Source organism: Podarcis melisellensis (assembly GCF_964234715.1).
Source record: "Podarcis melisellensis genome assembly, chromosome: Z".
Classification (NCBI taxonomy): Eukaryota; Metazoa; Chordata; class Lepidosauria; order Squamata; family Lacertidae; genus Podarcis; species Podarcis melisellensis.
The window spans coordinates 25,284,811-25,302,547 of NC_138547.1; the positions used below are offsets into that span (position 1 = coordinate 25,284,811).

Consider the following 17,737-nt stretch of genomic DNA (forward strand, 5'->3'; position numbering starts at 1 on the left):
AAAGTGCACAATTACCTCCATAATCCTGTCTTCCTAGTTGTCTGTTAGGAGTCACAAAGCCATAGCATTTTCATGCAAAATTGGGGCTTTTTTGAAATTATTTTTGCACACATTGCAATATCAAAATGATGGGCCAATTTGAAGCTGTGGTATCTATTATACAGAATCCTTGTGATAATCACTTCACTTCTTTATTACAATGGGAATGACAGCAGGCAGGAAGTGACTGTACTTGGGCGCAGATGTATCCAGATGCAATTTAGTGCTTTGACTGAATTAGTCAGAGATCTTAGCTAGTTTTGAGCATGCTGGAAGATCCCACTGTTATTCAGAGTGCAAACAGTTCCAGAAAATGATTTTATTAGCCGAATCTTTAGAGATACATAGATCCGGTATCATCTTGGTAATAATCAAGGGGAGAGAACAGCAAAAGAACAACCCCCCTTCCTTCTTCCATGCTCACAATTACAAACAGAGTTTAGAATTACTATGTCTAGTCATTTATTTAATGTGGATTAATTAATCAAATGGCAGCACACTTGACACTATGGCGATATGTGTAAGTTGGGGCCAGCCCAACATTAGGCATAGTGGGGTGGCAGACCTGTGTGCGCACCACTTGGTCTGCCTCTGTGCCCCCGTAAACTGACCTGCTGTCCTCAGGTGTGGTGCTGAATGAACCTAAGAGGAGCCTATGGTACCCTGGTATTTTGAAGACAAGAAGGCTTAATTAAGAAGCTGATTTCTCCAGTCACTCCCAGACCTGCAGGATAACAATAGTAAAAAAAAGCTAGCGAGATCTGCAACAAAATGTTGCAGTGTGCAGGGCTCCTGTTCTGGTTTCCAGCCACGCATGCTCTTTCCCAGAACAATCCATTCCATTCCCCCCTCCTCCAGTTTTCTATTCCCTCCCCCAATAGTCAGTGCATTCCATGGCCACTGAGCATGCTCAGTCCTAATTGGCTGTTTTTGGGTTCCTTACCAACTTCAATTTTGCTTTCAAAAGGTTTTGTTTTTGTTTTGTTTTTGGTACTTCTGCAGGCCATGGGGTTGCTCCAAGCCTGCTGATACCTTCCTCGTGTGCATGGATGGTCCACAGTTTACTAGTTTAAATTAACAGTTCACTTTTAATATGTATCAGGCACAGTGCTCTCCAGATGTTGCACACTGCATTGTTTTAAAATGTATTTTTTTCCCAAAACAAAACCACATTTCTGTGTACATTTTATCCTGCAATGTGCATTTTGTATGCACTTCATTGATGGCTACACACTTTCACAGTAAGAGGTGTCTGAATACCAGATTCCAGAAATTGCAGGAGGGTAGAGTGCTCTGGAACCCAATCCTGCTTGCAAGCTTCCCATAGGCATCTGGTTGGCCACTGTGAGAACAGGATACTGAATTGTGCTGAGCCACTGGCTACAGTGTGCTGCAAAATTCAGAGGAAGTGTGAAGACGGTAGTATACCTGCACTTTAATCCTCTTTTTAGTCTGGGAAGGGCAAATCAGGAACATAGGAAGCTGCCTCATACTGAATCAGAGTGTTTGTCCATCTAGGTCAGTACTGACTGGCAGACTGACTGTCTACTGACTGGCGGCATCTCTACAGAAATCTCTGCCATCCATACCTGGAGATGCCCATGCAAAACCCAAGACTCCACTGTAGCAAGTACCTGGCACTGCAAACCACCTCTCTCATTCCCTGCAACCCATCCTCTGCTCACGAAAAATTACTCTCTATCAAACTCCTCATCCTGCCCCCACTCTACCCTCTGCCTGTGTCCCCCAATAACTGTTGCTCTCACTCTTGGCTCCCCTCCTCCACTGGACCAACCCTCTGCTTGCACAGTTTGGAGGAGGAAGATGAGGAAGAGCTTGAATATGTGAAAAAAGATGTTCCGTTTGAAGTTCGAACAAGACAGGGGACTCTTTTCTCCAAAAGAAAAGGACAGTCACGTTTTTCTAGGGACAGGTGGCAACCCTATAGACTCCCTTATAAGCTCTACTTTCAGTGAAGGTTTAGTATTTGAGCAAGCTCATAAATTCATGAATTTAGCAAGGGCAAGAAATAATGATCCCTAGCTTCCTCGTGAAACATCTTACTGTGGGTGGGTCTTGAAGAAAAAAAGGCTGCGAAGCACCTGGCTTGTTTGATAATGGCAAACTATTGGCAAAACATCTGACTCTGCCTAGTAGTTTTTTGGGTAGGAAAAAGGGGCCTTTTGCAGTGGGCTTGAGAAACAGATTGCCCGTGGGGTGACCGTGGGGCAGGATGCTGGAAGCGGGAGGGGAGGAGTTATTTTCTGCAAGTGCTGCTGTGAAGGAGGAACAGGAAGTGGGTTGAACTAGACCGGGGGCGCGCGTGGTGTGCTTAATTTTGCGTTTCATTGCTGCAAAGGACCTTCTTGAGATGTAAATGCTGTGAACTCTCTGTAACACACAGGTGTAAATATGTGTGAATAAACCATATTTCATAAGGTTGCTAGCATCCATTGTGTTCCATTTTCCCCAAGGAAACATAAACCCTGGTTAAGTGCCAAGACCCCTGGAATCTCTTGCTACCGCTTGGCAGAGATTGGGGTGGCTGTAACAATACAAAGGATGTGTTTAGAGAGTTAATTGCTGCTGTAGTTACATGGGAGAGTAAGCTTCGTTGAACTCAACAAGGCTTGCATCTGATCAGGCATGTGTAGGATTGCACTGTTAATCATCTTAAGTTATTTTGTTTATGCAGACACCCAGTTTGGGAGATTAAATCATGTGACTGAGTAAAAAAGGAAGAAATAAAATCTTCACTATCTTTATAGTACTGTACAGAACACGGCAGATAGATAATTCTGCTCTGATTTCACACCACATAGAGCCGAAAGCTTTCAGCTTTGCATGTGTAATTCCTGTTGACTTGAAAGCTCCCCAGGCAATTCCTAATTTTCATTTAAGACTTCCCTTTCCTCATTGAAAGCTGAATGATTTCCTTCTGTGGTTTTATCAATGGACCAGAAGGACTGATAAGATTGCTTCCTTCCTCTGCTAGCTACTCTTGGACTTCTGCCATCCATGTTGAAAAGTAATATATTTGCCTTCCTGTCTTGAGCAGAAGCTAAATGTAGTGGGAGGCAATTTAAGTAGCTTCATTCACAGAAAGCAACCAGAAATGTTGAACAAGCATAAACAGATTTGCATCAGTGCAAGTCAGTAAATCCCTGTTGCATCTTGCAAAAGCCTCTTAAGGTATTTTTGAGGAGCCAAAAGTGTTTGGGCTGCCCCCATTTTCCTACTCCCTCTTGTTCTAGCACAGTGGGTCTTCCAGGGAGATAACAGATGGTGTTCTGATGCACAGCAAGGATGGAAGAAAAAAAAGAGAGCCTCGATATGTTCCTGTATCTGTCCATAGCCCTCACTGTGTTCCCATCTTCCTGTGCATAAATAAAGTTTCATGGTAGGGAGGAAGCTAGAAAGCTGCCTTATACAGATCCAAACCATTGTTGTCCATCAGTCTTAGTCTGGCCTGATCTGATTGGCAGAGGCTCTCCAGTGTTTCAGTGCTCATCCACATTTCCTGTACCTAGAAAGCTTGGGTCCAGGAGGTTTCCCTCTTGACCTATGCATTCTGGGCACAGGTTGAAGTTGTTCTCTGTTTGCTTGCGCCCCTACCACTTTCCTGGGAAAACTAGTTGTTTTCTGCTAATAAGAGCAAATGTCAGTCCATAGAAAGTCCAATTGATGTTTGCTCCAAATCAGTGGTAAACAGCAGGTTTTCCTGGGGAAAAGCAGCAGGACAAGTGGAAATGTGGATGAGCCCTCATTCAGGTGATCTTTCCAGTCCCACCTGGAGATGCCAGTGATTAAAAAGGGGCCTTCTGCAAGCAAAGCAGGTACTTTACCACTAAGTTCATGCAGGATTAGATAGAAAGCAAGCACCATTGTCTTCCTTCTTCTTTGGTGATCACTCGTAGCCGAGTAAGATTGTCTTCCATAAACACGGTTTTAACAATGAGTCTGTAAGTGACTGTGGAGGCCAATTCTGGACCCACACGTCCTTCCACAGTGGGGACATTGGTTTCCAGGCAGGAGTTGATCATGGTGTGGATTTGCCAAGCATGCCTTCCTCTTAGCACGTTTCTCCCTTGCACCCTGAGTTTGAGTATCTTCAAAGCTCATGACACCTTTGGTAAAGGCTGTTCTGCAATTGAAGCGCTCGCATGCAAGTGTTTCCCAATTGTTGGTTTTATACTTTATTTTTTTAGATTAGCCTTGATACAGTCTTTAAACCTCTTTCGTTGACCACCAGCATTATGCTTTCCATTTTTAAGTTTGGAATAGAGTAGTTGCTTTGGAAGACGATAATCAGGCATCCACACAACATGACCAGTCGAGCGAAGCTGATGTTGAAGAAGCATTGCTTCAACACTGGTGATCTTTGCTTCTTCCAGTACACTAGTATTGTCTTCCCATGTGATGTGTAAAACTTTTTGGAGACACCGTTGATGGAATCTTTTGAGGAATTGGAAATGGCATTTATAAGTGGTCCATGTTTCACAAGCATACAGCATGGGCAAAGATTTGAGGCATACATGATAACCCCAGTGCCCAAGCATAGGTTTTTTTCTGGGTTTGGCATAAACTTGCAAAATAGGGTTCTTGTTTATGCCACAATCCCTGGCCTTTCTTTTAAATTTCTTTTAAAATTAGTTGACACCCTTTGGCTTCTTTGATTGATTTAGCAAGATCTATCTGTTACTTAATGTTTTTTGTATTAGCAGTTCACATAAAATGGTATAAAATATTCATTTAAAAGTAATAACAGACTTTTAAAGAGTAGATAAAACAGCCCCTCAGTCCCTTCCCCCACCTCCCGGAAAAGCCCCCAAGAGCCGTGCTCTCTTTAAAGAGCTGCACCTAGCGTGTGTGCAGCTCGTGGGGGCTTCTCCCTCCTCAGGGAAAAGCCTGCAAGCGCTATACACACGCTCCATGCGGCTCGTGAAAGGGAGCACTGAGCAAAGCCTGGGATGCATACAGGCTCTGCTCAGCGCTCCCTTTAAAGAATATTTTTTTCTTGCATTCCCCCTCTAAAAACTAGGTGCATCTTATGGTCAGGTGCGTCTTATGGAGCAAAAAATATGGTATCTGATACAGTTTAAAAACAAATGTACCTAATAAATTTACACGTCTAGGTATAGTTATTTCTTTAGCAAGATGTTAGTTCCCTTTGTTGAAATGCCTTATGATTTTGCCTAATTATAGCCACTCATGGAAATATGGTTTAGAGCAGTGGTTCCCAATGGGTGGTCCACAGACCCTTGGGGGTCTGTGTAACCCAACCAGAGGGCTGGCGGCACCATTTACATAACAAAACTACCATAGAGATATGATTTTTTTCCTGAAGGTAGGGGGTCCATGACTTGGCTTTTGAAAAACAGGAGGTCCACAGTATTTAGCTAATTGGGGACAACTAGTATATAGGACTAGTCCTTGGGATCTAATGTCAGTTCTTCTAAGCACTTTGGTAACTAGAATGCCTAACTCATTTTCTTCCCATTTTGGGGCCTGTAAAACTTAGCAGCACAGGTTTCCACCATCCCTAGGATCACCACCCCTGAAAAGCAGTGTTTGTCTCATCCTCCTGCTGACAGCTTTACCCTGTTGGTTCCTCCAACTTTTGCATAGCTCATGCCAGCAGAAGTGATAGCTATGACCCGAGGTCTGAGTAGCAATTACTCAGTTTGCGGGGTGCTGTAAAATGCAGGGTTTTCACTGAAACGCTGCAAAATTATTGCCAAACTTTGCCATGCTTGTGATGTGGACACTGTTGGATTTTTGATGTATGGAGTTTGGAGGGAATCCCAAATTTTGGGGTTTGTAGTTAATTATCCTCCAGCAGGCACTGTGAATATCTGCCTCCTATTATTAAAAGCGGAACACATTATCAATATGGCATAAAAGCCATCGAAGTCTGAGGTAACTACTAGCAATGGCGAAGAAACTCAATTCAATTCAGCTTACTTTCCAATACATTATGTCAACTGAATTTTGCATACAACAATAGAAAGTAGTTGTGTTGGTCAATATGAAAAAAATCCTAAAAGCCATGGTATGGTAATACCTTTATTAAAATCTCACAGGGGCTTGAGCAAGCTTTCCAGTTCTCCAGTATATTTGTTATCCATATATATTTTGCTTGGTCACTTTTAACATGTTTATCTTACTTTTCTATAAAATTATACCCAGAAAGGTAAATAACACACCCACAAAAGCATTAAACAATAATAATCTACCCAAAATTTAAAATTCACTTTGCAACTAAGAACAGAATTTCCCAATTGGGAAATTCATAACTGAACATGATGCGACAATTTCTTTAAAACAACGGCAGCAGCAACATAACCACACACAGGAGCTGTCATAATTCTAGCTCATGTGTCTAGAATTCTAGCTCGGGCCTTTAAAGTCCTAAACAGGGTTGGGGAACCTGTGGCCCTTGAGATGCTGTCCAACTCACAAAATAAGGTGGGTACCTAATTCGGGAAACTGGTTTAAGGGCCTGTATGTTCCGTGCAATGACAAACCTAGACAGCATCTTAAAAAGTAGAGACATCACCTTGCCAGCAAAGGTCCGTATAGTAAAAGCTATGGTGATGTCTCTACTTTTCCAGGAGGCTTCTCTTCTCATAAGGTGGCCAGAGTATTGGAACCTCAGCTTCATGATCTGTCCTTCCAGTGAGCACTCAGGCCTGATTTCCTTCAGAATGGAGAGGTTTGATCTTCTTGCAGTCCATGGGACTTTCAAGAGTCTCCTCCAGCACCATAATTCAAAAGCATCAATTCTTTGGCAATCAGCCTTCTTTATAGTCCAGCTTTCACTTCCATACATCACTACAGATCATGAAGCTGAGGTTCCAATACTCTGGCCACCTTATGAGAAGAGAAGCCTCCTGGAAAAGACCCTGATGTTGGGAAAGATGGAGGGCACAAGGAGAAGGGGACGACAGAGGACGAGATGGTTGGACAGTGTTCTCGAAGCTACCAACATGAGTTTGACCAAACTGCGGGAGGCAGTGGAAGACAGAAATGCCTGGCGTGCTCTGGTCCATGGGGTCACAAAGAGTCGGACACGACTAAACCACTAAATGACTAAGCAACAACAAATGTTCTGTGCCACACACTTTTGACATGTACTATACTAATTTCCCAGCTATTGGAAAGAGTAATGTATTGTATCAACTTGCTTCCCTAAAATGTCCGGATATTTTAAAGTGTCTAATCCTGATCCCCCACAGCCCTCTAGGCTTTCAAAGAATGAAATGTATCTGACATTAATCCAGCCAACTCCACACAGTTGCGGCTGTAATAACACGGAACCAGCAACATTCCTCACCTATGATTTGGCTAAGCTGAAAATGGCTTGGAAAAACTCTCTCTTTATTGAAAACCATCCTCGTTAGGAAGTTTAAGAGGTGAAGTCATAATGTGGACTAGTCACAGCTAGGAGAAAACAATGCCGTCCCACACTCAAGCGCTCATTAACCTGACAGGAATCTAGATTATCAGGGTGTTAGAGCTATTACCCTTCAATTGTGTTTGCTTTTCAGCTGTTATTTTGTTCATGATTGACGGTAAGAGCTGAGTTTTAAAACCAGACTTGGGATAATGTAATGGTTTTCCATTACAAAGCACCATGTGGATTAATAGTCTGAACAGAGAAGCAAAGGTGCCTGTTCGTTCTCCACTGATAATACTGCTATATATTCTGGCATATAAAAGTTAATCACAACAAATACACTGTGTTTTTGTTCCTTTGTTATTGCCATTAAACTTCGAAAACACGCAGGAAGAATTATCATATAAATGCTATCTGATACTGAGTCACATCACTGGTCCATCTAGCCAGTTTTTCTCAACCTTGGGTCCCCAGATGTTGTTGACTGCAACTCCTATCAGCCCTAGCTAGCAGGGCAAGTGGTCAGACATAATGGGTGTTGTAGTCCAATAGTACCTGAGGACCTAGGGTTGAGAAAAGCTGAATTATCCTAGTCCAGTGGTTTTCAATCAGTGTGCCATGGCACCCTGGGGTGCCTTGAATGATGGTCAGGAATGCCATGGTTAACATTGGCTTCTGTCCCTCTTTTCTTCACTTCCTCCTCTGATGCCCTCTCGTGTCTCTGCCTCCCCAAGGTTTGCACAGCTGTTTGTTGCAGCAGCTGTGGCTACAAGCTCCGCAGGCGAATGATGCCACTGGGGCTGGCCAGGGGGTGCTTCTTAGGCCCCTGTGAGGCAGAGTGAGGAAGCACCTCTCTTTGGGGCCGGGGTGGCAGCTGCGGTTAACCAGAGGACTCCCAAGGGGAGAGGATAGGAGGGGAACACTCAAGGGAGGGTTTCAAAAAAGGGTGAGAGGCTGCCAGCTCTGCAGGCAAGGGGTGACATCACTGGGCTCCTGATCCCCACAGGGGTGCTGCAGAAAGAATGTAGTTGGTCAAGGAAGCCATGGACTCAAAAAGATTGAAAACCTCTGTCCTAGTCTTAATACTGACCGGCAGTGGATCTTCATGCAGTTAGATACAAAGTTCCCAGGACTGGCAAGGAGCAATTTGTTGGGGAGGGCGCACATGTACGGCTGGAAACAAGTGTATGGGTGGCTCCTCCCTCCCTCCCTGTCACCTTCCTTTCTCTGCCCCCCTGACCCTCCAACATGTTGAGTCCCAGAACTGGGACGCAAGTCTTCCTGTCAATGCTCTCCTGTGAATCATATGACCCTATACCCTCCAACATTTCTCAGATGAAAAAAGGGATGTCCCATTCCATAATGATAATTTTACTATTTATACTCCACACATGGAGTATAATGCTAGAACTCCCTTAATGCTAGAACTCATGGACACCCAATGAAGCTCAATGTTGGAGGATTCAAGACAAATAAAAGAAAGCACTTATTCACACAGTAACTATGGAACTTGCTCCCATGGGAGGCAGCGATGGCCATCAACTTGATTGACTTTAAAAGAGGGTTGACAAATTAATGAAGGAGAAGGCTATTGGTGGCTACTGACCATGATGACTAAGTTCTGCTTCCAAGGTCAGAAGCAGCAATACTTCTGAATACCAGTTGTTGGAAACCAGAGGCAGACGGAGTGCTCTTGTGCTTGGCTACAAGTGGTTACAGCTATGCTCATCAACCTCCACAGTTGAAGGCAGCGATGCTTCTTAATACCAGTTGCAGGGAACCACAGAACAGGAGACTGTTCTTGCTTCCAGACTTCCCAGAGAAATCTGGTTGGCCACTGTGAGAACGGGTTGCTGGATTAGATGGGCCATGGCCTGATCCAGCAGGTGTCTTGGAGGCCAAATTTAGCAGGTGAGTGGGACCACCCACCTGTCACTTACCTGAGATCACAAAAATTATGTCAGGCGATTTTGCACTTTGAAGTCCTGAAATCAGCAGCAGCACCTACAAAGCACCTGCTGGGCAGGCCTCACCCTTACCTGTCCCACATGTGACCATGTATGATTGCCCAAAACAGCCTCACAGGCCAAATGGGGAAGTCCATAGATTTCTCTAAGACATATATAAGCAGAGCTGATCCAAGTCATTTTGCTGCCTGACGAGGAGGACAAGCTAGCTTCCTCCCTCTTGTGGGTACAGATGCCAACCACAATGGTCTTATCTTAGTTTTAATACTTGAGATGGGCTAGCAGCCTCTACTGCACCTAAGGTTCTCTCTCTTACAGGTTGCAGGTTGCAGGGCAGGCTGTGTGGCTCACTCACCTCCAGTATATCACTGCTTCTACCTAGCTTCCTAAATCTGCCACCTGAGGCAGCAGCAGCCTCCTACTGCCTAGTGGTAGGGCCAGCTCTGGACAAGGTTCTTTTCCATCACCTGCAACAAAATTGACAAATGTCCTCTGCAAATTAGGGTGATTTGCATCAATAAATTTCCTGTCTGCACAAGAACTTTTTCTGATGCTCAGTGTAGAGCAGGTCCTGTGGTCCTTCAGATGCTTTTGGATTACCAAATGCCAGTGCCAGAATATCCAGTGGTTTGGGGTGGTGGGGGTTGATGTCCAGCAACACCTGGAGGGCCACAGGTCCCCCATTTTGGCTTAATTTGGGATGTTTATCTTACTTGCATTAAAAAGCAAAGCTAAACAACATTGAACTGCCAAGCTTGCCTAACATTGTAGTTACAGTTGGCATCAATTCATTGTAACTAAGGAACTTACAAAGTGGGTTTGTTTTTGCAGAAAACCTTCTACCCCACATCACCGACATCTATCTAGCCCTTGTTCACTTCTGGAAGTGAACCTGGGAGCATTTTCTGCATGTAAAACATGGGTTCTCCCATTTCTGCTGCAGTTAAGTGGAGTGGTGGAGCTCTGATTTGCATGCGGAAGGTCCCAAATTCAACACACAACTTCCCCAGGTATGGTTGGAAATATTGCGACTCTTTGCCCATAGAGAGTCACTGTCAAACAATGTGGACAATACTGAGCTAGATGGACCAATGGTTTGACTAAGTATAAGGCAGCCTCCCATGCTCCCACTCCTGAAACTGCTGAATCTTAAACATCCCATGCAGAATTATATATTTTGGGTATATAATTTTTGGAAATTGTGAATCCAAAAGCTTCTTTATTTATTTATTTTTTAAATAATTTTTATTAAGGTTTTCCAAATTAAAACAAATAAAATCCAATTCATAAACTTTTTCCAATATCCAGGACTTCCCCTCCCCACCCCCTCTTGTGTTCCAAATCTTCCAAAAAAGCAATAATATTCAACAAATTCTTATTCCCAAAATACACTCATCATCAATAACTCAATTTATCCAAATTTCCATCCCCTAAGGTCGACCTATTCCCTTCCACGAGTTCCCCCCTTTCAAATATAATACAGATAAAAATAGAATAAAAACAAACAATAATTTTACAACCTTTGGATTCCAAATTTCCCTCCCCTCTTTCCCTGTTGCGTTCCTCCTATCCCTCCACTTCTAATGTCTTCCTGATGAACCCACCTTTCACTAAACCCACATCCCTCTGGTTCTTTACCGGTCTTTTTTTTTTTTAAAAAATGGCATATATTAAACTTCTGGCATTTTTAAAATTACAGATGTCCAATCATAGAAGGAGTCTATCAAAGGGGGCCCATTTCTTCTATCCAGATTTTTATATCCAGGAGTATAAACTCCAATTTTAAATCCATAAGCTTGTCAAATCTGGATATCCCAAATGTTCCCACTCCAATTCTGTCCAGTTCTTGTTGTTTCCTTGTTCTTGTCAATCACTCTCCTCCTTTTTACTTCCCTGTTCCCTCACAGAAATGTTCTTTTTCCAAAGGCTTCTAGTGTCTCTACAGAGGCTTGTTATTCAGGAGCAAAACATTACATCATGTTCCTTTCATTTTTCAACAGATTAATCCATTGTTTCCAGTAAAGTGTAGGCCTCTGTAGACAAAATAATGTTCCATTTCTGCAGTTTCCCAGGAGATTAAAAGTTCTATCCAACTGTTCAAGTTTCCCGTCGAAAACACTTGCAATGTCCCTCAGCTCCTCTAGGTGGATTACAATAACAAAGTTCCCTTCCAGATCACATCCGCCAGTCCAAATAACTTATAAATCCTTATTTGAAACAATTTATCTCCAATTTATAACAAATGTAGCCGGCAAAGTCCTCATAACAAAGTCTCAATTTCATTCTTCCGTTTTGACAGCTCTTTGACAGCTGTCAAAACCTCCGTTGTTCTTCTCCAGGCATTTTCACGAATCGCTCCAGGGATTCCGGGGGGGTTGCTTTTTAATACAAATTCCACTTTTCTCCTCCAGCTCAATCTTATAAATTTCCCTCGCGAAGTTGCTAGTTCGGCAAGATAAGGTTCTTCTCGATCTTAGTTATCCAGTCCTTTGTTTTGGCTCTTCTACAATTTGGGGGGGGGCTGACTTCCTTTTTTCCACCTCCCCCGTTCGCTCCAAATTCTAAAAATTTATCCCTCTTTTTAGTCCATATTCCAATTACTCACGGGTTCTTCTTTTGGGTCCAAATTTTCAATAGAAGAAGTCAGCGCTCTCCGCCGGATGGCATGCGGCTGCGCTCGGCAGGGATAGCAGAGGACTCAAAGCACCACGCTCCTCCCCGGCACCCGATCCGTAGCCTTTAAAAAGGCTCCTTCACGAATCGAGAGGGCGCTGACGGTGCCAGCCGAGTCTCCATGTCCACGGCCTCCGTGGCCGTGGTTTTTAAGGGTCCCCGCATCGCCGGTGCGGTAGGACCCAGCCCCTGCCGAGCAGGCTCCCTCCGGAGCTCGGAGGGAGCCCGCCATTCGGCGATGGCGCCGACCCGGAAGTCCCAAAAGCTTCTTTATTTACAGGAAAGATGTGGCTCAAGATCATTGCTCCAGTGATGTACCGTAATTCTCCTTACTGTGGCACCTAGGTTGTCTATGCTCTGGTAACCTCTAGGTTCAACAGCAATGTGTTATATGTGGGGCTGCCACTGAAAACTGCTTAGAAACTGCTGGTGCAGAATTAAGTGGCCAGGTTGCTTACTGGGGCAAGACTGTCTAAGCACATAACACCAATCCTGCCCTGATTGCACTGGCTTCCAATTAGTTTTTGGGCCCACAAACCCTTAAATGGCTCAGGACTGCAATACCTCAAGGACCACCTCTCCCCATATGAACCAACCTGGAGCCTGCAATCTGAAGCCCTTATTCATGTGCTGCCTCCACATAAGCACAGGCCTTTTCAGTGGTGACTCCTTTGTGCAATGCACTCCCCAAGGAGACTCACCTGGTGCCATCATAACATATATTTAGGCACGAGACAAAAAAACCCTTTTTCAAAAGGGCTTTGGTTTTTAATCTATCTATGCCCTTTTTGCATAGTGAGATGTTTTAAACCTTTTTTAATGGTCTTTTAGATTTTTTAAATGTTGGTTTTAATGTTTGTATGTGTTAGTTTACTTAAAATATTGTTAGCCACATTGAGTTGCTGTAGCATAAAAGTGACTAGTGAATGGAACAAGCTGATGACAACAACAACAACCACAACAACAATGTGTTGTATACCAAAGCATAGTGCAATGGTGAGGTATAAGTGTGCACTGGACAGTATGCCAGCTGGACCTGCCCCTCAAATTTGTTCGCATGCAGACATGCTGTTACAGTGACTGTGCCATCACTGTTCATTCCCATCTTGGTTTAACTCTCTAAACCAGATTTTGCCAAACTGGTGTCCTCCATATGCTTTTGCACAACATATCCCATCAGCCCCACTATCGTACAGCCTTGCTGGATGACATTGAAAGGAGCTCTGATCCAAAACACCTGGCAGGAGCCAGGCTGGCAAAGGTTGCTCTGAACTACTCGACAGAACGATTTCATGCCGGTTGTCTCTATAGAGCCTTGAAAACTAAAATGTCACTGTGACACAAGAGAGAATGACTAAATCTTACTAATGATAATGACAGGAAACGAAAAATGACCTGACTAATCTTTCAGCTATTACTTGACTATTCATATCTATACATGTTTTGCTAGAATTTGAAATGAGGGAGGTGGGAGAGACAGATAAAGTTATCATTTTGTAACATTTCAGATGATTTGGCTTCTTTCTAGCACTTAGCTTGGAAGTACGTTCAATGATCTAGTCTCATCAAATTAGCTGTCCAGCTGAACTTTTTCAGGGAAAATGGTCACAGCACCCTTAAATGCTGTTGCCTTCATTGCTGTGATGGCTCTGTGAAATCAGAGCAGCTTTGTACTCAGGAGGGAGCAGAACTTAAAAGATTTTAACACCAACATCAACAGGAACAAAGTTTGCAAGCAGTTTTTGTCAAATCAAGCCAGATAAACAATACCCTCATACCAATAATATTATTATTACTACTACAGTTTATTATCCACCCCTCAACCCAAGGTTCTAGTGTGTGTTACAACTATTGAAACACAATATTAGTACATATTTCACACTATAAAAAACAACTTAAAAGAACTTAAGATGACAGAAATAAGGTGGGTCCTTAACCCTGATCTAGTTCATTACTGTTTACATAGACTAAAGGTAAAGGTAAAGGTACCCCTGCCCGTACGGGCCAGTCTTGCCAGATTCTAGGGTTGTGCGCTCATCTCACTCTATTGGCCGGGAGCCAGCGCTGTCCGCAGACACTTCCGGGTCACGTGGCCAGCGTGACAAGCGGCATCTGGCGAGCCAGCGCAGCACACGGAACGCCGTTTACCTTCCCGCTGGTGAGCAATCCCTATTTATCTACTTGCACCCGGGGGTGCTTTCAAACTGCTAGGTTGGCAGGCGCTGGGACCGAAAGACAGGAGCGCACCCCATCGCAGGGATTCGAACCGCCGACCTTTCGATCGGCAAGTCCTAGGCACTGAGGTTTTACCCACAGTGCCACCCGCGTCCCGTTTACATAGACTAGCAGTGGTTTTCCAAGATTCCAAGGAGGAGACACTCCTGGTCCTAACTGGAGATACCAGGGATTGGAGACTTCTCCATGCAAAGCAGGCACTCTAACGCAACAGTTGAATCTTCCTCACACTTTTCTGGAGCAGGGTGTGAACTGAAACACAGTCATTTTTTGAAATCTGTACTCCAAATTTTGCAATGTCATTTAATGTTTACAAAAATGCACGTAGTAAGGTAAACTGTGCATAAAATGTATATATTAATGAAAATAATATACAAAATGCATTATGTTAGGGGAAATATAAATGTTACGGGAAATATACTTCACAAAAACATGTATATTAGGCAACATTGCATACAAAGGTTTGTTTATTAGGGGGGAATTCATACTGAAATGCTGTTGAATAATTTCATTTAGTATTTTGAAAGGAAGGGGGAAGCAAACAGTTGCAGAATATGGCCAGAAGTTATATGGCTGTTTCTAAAACGAGTTTACCTGCTTATCTCTTACAGTTGGACCACAACAGAGAACCTGTCAAAAACCATCTTCCCAGTGCACATAAATAGCATGAGAATAAAATGGTGCCCTTTAGTCACATCTAGTCAGTGTTTGGGTGGATAATAAAACTAACACCAAAGGGTTCATCTAACCATGAAGCTTCCTGCTGAGCTAAGTTGTGCAATACAGACCTGTACACATTTACTCAGAAGCAGGTTCCACTATGCTCAAGGGGCTTACTTCCAGGTAAAGTGCATACAGAATTGCAACCTATATTTCCACGAAACTTTTGGCTGGACTCTTTAGTGCTCATTCTCAACCTAGACATAGCCTAAGGATGTGCAAATTGGTTTACCCACATGCACCCCAGCTCCCTCCCTGCAATACGAACCTGCCCTGCTACTCTTGAGGCCCTTCTTTGAGTTCTTCTGCCATCAGACAGCCAGCAAAGGGGTAAAAGAGAAGGACAAGAGGCAGAGAGGAAGCTAAGAGATGCAGTAGGGGGTCACTCCAAGGACCCCCTCGTGGATTATAATCACCCAGTAGAAACACAGCTCATGCTTGGTATGAAAAGTTAGGGGATTTCAGCAGGAGGTTGGAGGACATGCACTGAATGGATATGAAGCAACGTGACCACTCCTAAACAAGTGCAAATATTACTGAAAGAGGGATTGTGTATAACTGCCCTGAAAACATCAGGAGCACAAATAATCATGAATGCACAATAAAAAAGATGTATTTAGAGGCCAAGAATGAGGGTAGGGGACACAGCAACAGTCCTCTATCTAGTCAGAGTTCCCTAGGCTGGTCTGCTCTAAACTTCCTAAACTGCCCTACTGTTTCTGGTACAATGGAGAATGCTGTTCAATCAGCAGTGCTGAAATAAGATTCACCTGCCACTCCTTTCTGATTCTGGAAGTAGAATTGGCAGGGGGCACCATCTTATCCTTCTTCTCTGGCAGCAATATTTTTGGGGGCTGGCTCCCCCTAATGTGTAAATTGTAATGTAAATTGGAATAATAATTTAAGATTTGCAATAGGAAATCTCTCAGTCTCATTCTCGTTCTTACACACCACATTTACAAACATGGGAAAGGGCAGTGTGTTTGCATGTGCTGCCCATGCTTCCTCCATGCTCGTGTTATACAGACACTGCCATTTGGTGGGGCCATATGTGTGTGAACCTGTGTGTGCAGAGAGAGCTCCTGTGCATGTATGAGGAGGGTTCCTGATGGTCTCCAATTTCCCATTTGTGTAAAGGAACCCCAAATGCTCAGGGCTATATGTGCATATGGTCACTTCACACAATCCAGGTGTGCAGTGGGTGTGGCTTACTGCATGTAGCAATGAGGGGTTGGGGCCATTAGGTATTAAACATGTGAAGTGTTGTTGTTTTTAGCATCCCTAATATAAACTCCAGATGTGTTGGACTACAACTCTCATTAGCCCCAGCCTAACTGGGGTTGTTGACAACATAAAGACATAAAAAGAGGCCTGCTGGATCAGACCAAATTGGACCATATAGTCCAGTGTCCTGCTCTCACAATGAACAGCCAGATGCAGATATAAAACATCTGGAGGGAAACAGGTAGGGGAATATAGCATAGATAGGCTGCTGTCGCCAGATAAATTTATGGTGCCAGTGTAGGCTCAGTATTCACACATTTTTTTAAAAAAAAGTTATCTATCTCTGTTGTTTTATTTATATTTTAATCAGGAACAAATACTGCGTAGTCAGAACTTAATTAATGAAGAACTGACGCATGAACTAGAACAAAATGCATGTCACTCTTTCATAGATTAATGGGCTCCATAATCCTGTCAAGACTGGTAAAACATGTTTATAAGCTAGCAAAATAAAGGCAATTGTTTGTGTGTGCGCATACACACACACACACACACACCACAACCACTTTCTTACTTCCACCTCTCTAGCTGGATTACTCACAGGGCTGTTTCAAATCAAAACTTAATGTTACATTGGATAGTTCAGGAAGAGGTTGTGAAGGAAAAAATTCAGTTTCCATGCCAACTAGATCCTTTAAAATACCTTCTGGTACATTATGTTCTACCTTCTCCTCTAAAAAATGGGCCACATTCAGATACTATAGTGGAACATGTCCTGACTTTATGTTGTAAAGTCAGTAATGCTGCAAGTGAAACTCAACTCCAGATCAGAATTTTAATAGCTAGCCCTGACAAAGCTGAAGTGGATCATTTATTGATATTGATGGTAAAGAATTGCCAATCAACTTGTGTGTGAGACAGTTAGCATCCACATAATGTCAGAAAATGGCCGCTCCACAAATGATGTTTTGCTTACATGGAAATTATAGTTTAGAAATGAGACCTGCAACCAAATGTTGCAGTGCTAAATGTTTGGGGAAAGGGCTCAGTGGTGGAGCATCTGCCTTGAATTCAGAAGGTCCCGGGTTCAATCCTAGGCATTGCAAGGTAGGGTAGAGAATCATGCCTGAAATTCCAGAGGGCTGTTGCCAGTCAATATAGACAATGCTGAGCTGGATAGTCCAATGGTCTGATTCTAGAATTAGTTTAAGAAATTATTTCAGCTACACCAGCATGTTGTAGCAGTAATAGTGCTAGATTAGGGTGGGGGAGATCTAGGTTCAAGTCTGCACACAGCCATGCAGCTCACTATCTCTTAGCCTAACCTGTCTCAAAAAGGTTGTTGTGAGACTAAACCGGGAAAGGGGAGGACTATATGTATTGTCCTGAACTTGAAAGATAGGTGGAATTAAACCTTTGCAAATAAATACATTGCAATTCCAGAGGAGCAGAATACAAGGCAAAGGGGACCTGTGGAATG

At 43.4% G+C, this 17,737-nt stretch overlaps 1 long non-coding RNA gene across 2 annotated transcripts in view; it reads left to right on the plus strand.

Moving 5' to 3' along the window:
• The first annotated feature begins 1,436 nt into the window (after nt 1-1,436).
• LOC309362064 overlaps nt 1,437-17,737 on the plus strand; it is a 39,519-nt gene continuing 23,218 nt past the window's right edge. For both annotated transcript variants that reach the window (XR_014164760.1, XR_014164761.1), the window contains exon 1: nt 1,437-1,669. This is a non-coding gene — a long non-coding RNA (uncharacterized lncRNA). The remainder of the gene's footprint in view (nt 1,670-17,737) is intronic.